This window comes from Chiloscyllium plagiosum, unplaced genomic scaffold (assembly GCF_037043375.1).
Source record: "Chiloscyllium plagiosum isolate Xiang-an unplaced genomic scaffold, Cpla_swu_hap1 HiC_scaffold_45, whole genome shotgun sequence".
In the NCBI taxonomy this organism is placed as follows: Eukaryota; Metazoa; Chordata; class Chondrichthyes; order Orectolobiformes; family Hemiscylliidae; genus Chiloscyllium; species Chiloscyllium plagiosum.
Genome location: NW_028270183.1, coordinates 92,968,932 through 92,976,791, shown reverse-complemented (window position 1 = coordinate 92,976,791; position 7,860 = coordinate 92,968,932). Strand labels below are relative to the sequence as shown.

Here is a 7,860-nt window from a genome sequence, read left to right as displayed (position 1 = left end):
TTCACTCAGGGAGTGTTTATGGCTGGTCTTAAGTAACTGAGGTATTTCCCAAGGACAGAACACTCCACAAAATCAGATATTTTTTTGAATAAATACTGTTTTACTCAATGTTCTTTTGCAACTTTTAAATATATATGCATACAAACACATACATGCACGCCCACACACTTTTATACATATGTGTACATACACATATGTATATACATATAGCTCGCACATTCGACGGGAAGAACATTCGACGAGGAGGTTGAACAGTTCAACCACTTTACAAGGAGGTTGAACAGTTCAACCACTTTATATCGGAGCTGCCTCGTGCTCCCACGAGGAGGTTAAACAGTTCATCCACTTTATATCGGCGCTGCCTCGTGCTCCCACGAGGAGGTTGAACAGTTCTTCCACTTGACCAACACCTTCCACCCCGATCTCAAATTCACCTGGACCGTCTCAGACTCCTCCCTCCCCTTCCTAGACCTTTCCATTTCTATCTCGGGTGACCGAATCGACACGGACATTTACTCTAAACCGACCGACTCCCACCCTGCCCCCTGTAAAAACGCCATCCCATATTCCCAATTCCTTCGTCTCCGGCGCATCTGCTCCCAGGAGGACCAGTTCCAAAGCCATACAACCCAGATGGCCTCCTTCTTCAAGGACCGCAATTTCCAGCCAGACGTAGTCGACGATGCCCTCCACCGCATCTCTTCCACTTCCCGCTCCTCCGCCCTGGAGCCCCGCCCCTCCAACCGCCACCAGGACAGAACCCCACTGGTCCTCACCTACCACCCCACCAACCTCCATGTACAACGTTTCATCCGTCGTCATTTCCGCCACCTCCAAACGGACCCCACCACCAGGGATATATTTCCCTCCCATCCCCTATCAGCGATCCGAAAAGACCCCTCCCTCCATGACTCCCTCGTCAGGTCCACAACCCACACCAACCCAACCTCCACTCCCGGCACCTTCCCCTGCAACCGCATGAAATGCAAAACTTGCGCCCACACCTCCCCCCTTACTTCCCTCCAAGGCCCCAAGGGACACTTCCATATCCACCCCAAATTCACCTGCACCTCCACACACATCATCTATTGCATCCACTACACCCGATGTGGCCTCCTCTATATTGGGGAGACAGGCCACCTACTTGCGGAAGGTTTCAGAGAACACATCTGGGACACCCGGAACAACCAACCCAACCACCCATAGCCCAACACTTTAACTCCCCCTCCCACTCCACCAAGGACATGCAGGTCCTTGAACTCCTTCATCGCCAGACCATGGCAACACGACGGTTGGAGGAAGAGCGCCTCATCTTCTGCCTGGGAACCCTCCAACCACAAGGGATGAACTCAGGTTTCTCCAGTTTACTCATTTCCCCTCCCCCCACCTTGTCTCAGTCAAATCCCTCGAACTCAGCACCGTCTTCCTCACCTGCAATATTCTTCCTGGCCTCTCCTCCCCCACCGCACTCCTGCCTATCACCCTCACCTTGACCTCCCTCCACCTATCGCATTTCCAACGCCCCTCACCCAAGTCCCTCCTCCTTACCTTTTATCTTAGCCTGCTGGACACACCTTCCTCATTCCTGAAGAAGGGCTTATGCCCGAAACGTCGATTCTCCTGTTCCTTGGATGCTGCCTGACCTGATGCGCGTTTCCAGCAATACATTTTCAGCTCTGACCTCCAGCATCTCCAGTCCTCACTTTCTCCTAGCACATTCAAATGGCCGACCAACCAATTCCAAATATTCTGAATTCTGTGTGTGTGTGTGTGTGTGTGTGTGTGTGTGTGTGTGTGTGTGTGTGTGAGTGTGAATTCAGAACATTAGAAATTGATGGTCGGCCATTTGAATGTTCTTCCTGTAGAATGTGAGAGCTTAGAGTTTACTGTAATGTCCCTGACATTTGAATCTATGGGAATTGCATCCAACTCCATCTCCCTGGCAACAGCTTTAGGGACCTGGAGCTGAACATTGGATCTTTGGGTAGTCTGAGGTGAATTGAGAGGAGTTATAGGGAGGCAGTTACACTTCAGGTACAAGAAAAAGGTCGATGGTATACAGTCGGGAGACGAAAAGGGAACAGGCAGCCAGTGCAGGCATCCACTTTGGCTGTGCCCATCTGTAACAAGCATACCGTATTTGTTACTTTTTGGGGGGATGTCCTACGAGGGGTAAGCCATGGGGTACAGATCTCTGGCACAGTGTTTGTCCCTGTGATCAGAAGGGTAGGGGAGAGGGGAGGAGCGCAATAGTTATTGGGGACTACATGGTGAGGGGGACAGATTGCAGTTTCTGTGGGTACAGGGCAGGCTCATGATTGATGTGATACCTCCACGTTACCAAGGTTTGTGATGTCTCGCAGCGTGTTTTCAGGATCCTTAAGGGGAGGGGGAGCAGCCCGAGGTCATGTTTCACATATGCACTAACAACATATGTAATAAAATTGATGTGGATGTATGGCAGAAATTCAGGGATCCAGGGTGACATTTTAGATCTAGATCAAACAGAGTTGTTCTCTCTGATTGGTTACACATGCCACGTTATAGTGAGGGAAAGAATAGGGAGAGAGCAGATGAACACGTGGTTGTAAGGATAGTGCAGGTGATAGGGATTTGGATATCTGGATAGTTGGGGCTCATTCTGGAGTCGGTTGGACCTCTACAAACAAGATGGTCTTCCCCTGACCCGGAAGGGTACCAATATCCTGAGTGGATAATTTTCTAAAGCTCTTCAGGAGGGTTTAAACGAATTCAGCAGCGGATTGCGAACCCGAATTTTAGCTGCGGTTTACTGGAAGTTTTGAGTGGTTAGGACATAAATAGGTTTTCGGGTTTGCGAGTGAATGCTGGCAAGGATGAAGGTGGTTTGAAGTCTGTTTACTCCACCGCTAGGAGCATCTGGGATAAAACAGGTGTCATGGGTTGTTAACTGGGACTTCAATATTGTGGCCATTTCAGAGACATGAATGGAGCACTGAAATGAATGGTTGTTCCTTGCACCTCAGTTTCGATTTTTCAGTAAGAACAGTGAAGTCGTTAAAGAGGGAAGATGTGGCATTTTTAGTCAAAGACAGTGTTATGGTAGCAGAAAGGATATTTGGTGAGGTCCCGACTCAATCTGCTGAACTAGAATGGGCTGAGATTAAAATCAGGCAAGTGGAGGTCACCATCAAAATGTTCTAGAGATATGGAGGAAAAGATTGCAAAGATGATTCTGGATAGGAACGGAAGTAACAAGGTAGTTGTAGTGGGGAAGTTTAACTTTCCAAATATTGATTGGAAATGTTATTGTTTGAGGAGCTCTGATTGGTCAGTCTTTGTCCAATGTGTGCAGGAGGGTTTCGTGGCGCAGCAAGTAGATAGGCCAAGAAGAATCAAAAATATATTGGATTTGGTACTGCACATTGAAGCAAGTCAACTGTTCGATTTGGAGATAATTGAGCACTTTGGTGATAGTGACCACAATTCGGTATGTTTATTTAGTGATGGATAGGAATATATATATATATCGCAGAGCATGAGGTACCGCTGGGAGAAAGGCCAGTATGATGCGATCAGCAAGAGTTAGGATGCACCAGATGGGAAAGTAAACGCAGGGGTTTTGCAAACCTGAAATATGGAGCTTATTCAGGTAAGCGCTCATGCATGTCCTTGATAAGTGTGTGTGCGTCATGCAGGGAATATGAGGTTGAGACAGGGAGCCATTTTTACTCAAAAAGTTGAATTTCTTGTCAAGATGGAGAAGGCGGTGCATGTAAACATGTGATATGAAAGCTGCGTTAGGGCACTTGAAAATTAAAAGCTAGCAAGTAATGGCCAAAAGAGAGAGCTGCTCAGAGCAAAGAGGGGGCATTAAAAGTCTTTAGCTGGCAGGGTCATTTAAAACTCGAAAGCTTTCTCTTGTCATTTCAAGAATAAAAGAATATCTAGGATATGATTCGGGCCTGCCAAGAACAGTAGGAGGACGTCGTCAACAGAGTCCGAGGATGGGAGAGGCGCCGAAAGTATATTTTTCATCATATCTCAAATGAAAAAGACAATGCTGTCGAAGAGAATTTTGAGATGCAGTATGTTAGAATAAACGAAATTGATATTCATAAAGACGAGTTGTTAGCAATTTTTGAAAGCCTGAAAATAGATTTGTCCCCTGGGCTTGATGGGATGTATCATAGGATTCTCTGGGAATCGTGGGAGGAGATTGCAGAACTTTTGACTACCAACGTTATTTCGTCAGTGTCTATGTGATTAGTGCGAGAAGACTCGAGTTCAGCAAATATTGTCCCCTTCTTCACGAAGAGTAGTAGGAAGAACGCTGGAAATTATAGAACAGTGAGCCGTATCTCCTTGAATGTGAAGTTTTGGGAAAGGTTATGAGAGATATGATTTATGATCACCTCAGCAGGAAGAAGTTGATTCGCTACAGTCAACACGATTTTGCGAATAGCAGGTTGTGGCTCACAAACTTTATTGAGCTCTTTGAAAAGGTCAACAAACAAGTGGATGAGAGTAAAGTGGTTAACATGGTGGATATAATTTTCACGAATGCACGGTCGGCCGTTGCATAAAATACAGAGACGTGGGATTGAGGGTGATTTCGCGGTTTAGATCAGCAATTGGCTCGCTGAAAGAACACAGAGTGTGGTAGATTAGATTAGATTACTTACAGTGTGGAAACAGGCCCTTTGGCCCAACAAGTCCACACCGACCCGCCGAAGCGTAACCCACCCATACATTTACCCCTTCACCTAATACTACGGGCAATTTAGCATGGCCAATTCACCTGACTTGCACATCTTTGGACTGTGGGAGGAAACCGGAGCCCCCGGAGGAAACCCACGCAGACACGGGGAGAACGTGCAAACTCCATACAGTCAGTCGCCTGAATCGGGAATTGAACCCGGGTCTCTGGCGCTGCGAGGCAGCAGTGCTAACCACTGTGCCACCGTGCCGCCCACGGTAGTTAACGGAAAATATTCATCCTGGAGTTCAGTTATTCATGGTGTACCAAAAGGTTCCTTTTAGGGTCCACTGCTGTTTGTCACCTTTATAAATGACCTGGGTTCGAGCATGGGATGATGGATGAGTAAATTCGCAGAACACACGAAGTCGATGGAGTTGTCAACAGTGCCGAAGTCTGCTGCAGGTTACAGACGGACATGAATAATCTGCAGATTGGGGCTCAGAGGTGGCATATGGAGGTTATTGTGGAAAAGTGTGAGTTTATTTACTTTGGAATGAACAACAAGAATAAAATGTTCTGGGCTAATTGTCATATTCTTGGAAGTTTAGATGAGCAGAGCGATCTCGGTGTCTATGTATATAAAACTCTGAACGTTAACAAACACGTTGATGGATTTGTTTGCAATGAGCACAGTGTGTTAGTTTTTATTGGGAGAGGGATTGAATTTCAGGGCCAAACGATCTCTTTGCAGCTCCAGAAATTTGTCTGGTATGGCCAAACTTGTCGAGTTCTGGTCGCCACATTTTCGGACGGATGTGAAAGCATTGGAAAGGTTATAGACGAAATTTCCTCGGATGTTGCCTTCTGTGAAGGGAAGGTCTTACGACGAAAGGCTGAGGGACTTGAGGCTGTTTTTGATAGAGATCAGAAGTTTGAGAAGTGAATTAATAGAGACATAAAAGATGATCAGAGTTTGCCGTAAGGTGGACAGTGAAGGCATTTTCTTCAAATGGTGATGGTTGGCACAAGGGCATATCGATGCAATTTGAGGGTGATAGATGCCGAGGTAGCTGCCTTTCTCAGAGAGTAGTAAGAGTGCATAACGCCTTGTCTTCAACAGTCGTAGACTCACCAACCTTCAGGGCAAATAAATGATCATTGGATAAACTTACGGCTTATAATGTCAAAATACTGGTCAGATGGACTTCAGACTGGTCTTACAGGTCATTGCAACATTAGTGCCAAAAGCACTTTATTGCAATGTAATATTCCGGGTTTAAACTGTTCTTCAGCTTGAAGTTGCAATCATCTCTGGTCAGTATCAGTAAAACAAACACCTGGCGAGAATCCAATGCACAACTTTGGCAGTTCATGTGCTGCCATTCTGTCATGCAAGTACAGCAAGTTAACTAACTGCACCACTGGATCTGCCATCTAATGGTGACGAACGGCTCCTGATCTTACCACTGGGCCCCTCAACCCAATTACTCATTTTTTTTTCTGTGTATCTGAAATGAAACGCAGTGCAGAGGTGGTTATACTGATAATGGATCATCGATTATGAAGCATCAGCTCCAGGAAAATGGCATAGATAAATGTGGTGAAAATCGGTTTTATTGAATACTGCCTACATTTACCATGGCTTCCTGCGTTGGTCACAGGCAATGTTATGTGGCCATTGTCCTGGGATTTTCCTTCTATCGGCTTCAATTCGTCAGACAATTCGATTCACTGATATTTCACCAACTTCCTTTGGCATGTTCATCTGAGACATCGACCCACACTACACACAACATCAACAATGTTCAGCATACTACGTGCACGAGCATGTGGCATGGTTTTTATGCACAGTGAAGATTAAATAATGTTCTGCAAGGGCAAATTAAATTCAGTTTAATTCGTAAAGTCGCAAGAATCCAGAGTAAGATTCAAAATGTCAGAAATTCACGTTCATTATCTTGGCCAGAATTCCATCCCAGCAAAGGGGAAATCTGCCCCTGAATCCCCTGAATCCATGCAATTGCTTGCTCCATGTGTCCACTTGGAAACCTATGTGAAGGAACATTCAGCCTGAAGGAGAACTTGTGAGAATCCTCCGCTGTATGATCTAAAGCTGAAACAAGAGCTGTCTATTCCAGCTGGGAGGGAAGCGAAGTGGAGATGAGACCAAAATATTATTTGGCGTTTAATTCATATTGTCCTCATTGTGATTATTTAAAAACCTTGGCCAGAAATGGCACAGCCACAAAGGAGCAGAAGGAGGCCATTCTTAACATCGATCCTGTCCTGCCACGTAATTTGATATCATCATGGCTCACAGAACAATTTTATGTCTTTTTCCAGTCCATCCACAACATCGTACTGGCTAACAGGTATTTATCGATCTCTACCATAAATAGACATCGATAATGTAAATCTGTGGGAGGAAAATGTTCCGTTTCGAGACAGTTAGGTTTATGCACGAATATTACTGGTTTTGCAGATGAGCAGCCGAGTCTGGTCTGACCACTTTGCAAAACATAAATTAAAACTCGACTCTGATGGGTTTCGAACCCACAACCTTTGAATAACAACCTGAATAGAGATGTAGAAGTCCAACGCGCTTTCCATTGCGCCACAGAGCCGCGCCAGCCGTTACCTTTAAGCACACTAGTTTGCCTTTGACGCATTGCATTCAGGACAGCCATCTCGAGCCTTTCTGTCCTCGACACACTTTCTGATACCTGGTCCTTATCCACTCGTGCTCTGGCTCATCAAGTGTTTGGCTGCAGACTGCTGAAACGTTCTCATGATACTTACCTTTACCACATATTCAGATAATGATTTCCAGATAATCAATACTCTATAGGTGAAAGTATTCTTCCTAAATCTCCTTCTTGTCTTCTGTCTTTCATTTATGTTACTCTGTTCCTTCCCAATACAGGCTTATCCCTGTCACACATATCTATCCTCTTCATAAAATGAGCACGTTAATCGGTTTCTTAGTCAGCCTTCTCTGCACTTAGAGCAACATCCCCAGCCTAGCTCGCATACCTTCACAATGGGAGTGGTCAAACCCTTTCCATTCTTTTCATCTCCTGTGAAATTCTCCTCCTGCATTCAGACGCTTCCAGTATCTGTCGATTACAACAGAAAAACAAAGTTCTCAGAAAAAAACCCAAAAGGTCTGAACAAAATCA

The 7,860-nt window shown here is 45.4% G+C and overlaps 1 non-coding gene across 1 annotated transcript; it reads right to left on the bottom strand.

Moving 5' to 3' along the window:
• Window positions 1-7,213: 7,213 nt before the first annotated feature.
• Window positions 7,214-7,305, bottom strand: trnag-ucc (transfer RNA glycine (anticodon UCC)). Its single transcript is given in 2 exon segments — window positions 7,214-7,249; window positions 7,269-7,305. It is a non-coding gene; the product is annotated as a tRNA-Arg (tRNA).
• Window positions 7,306-7,860: the final 555 nt, after the last annotated feature.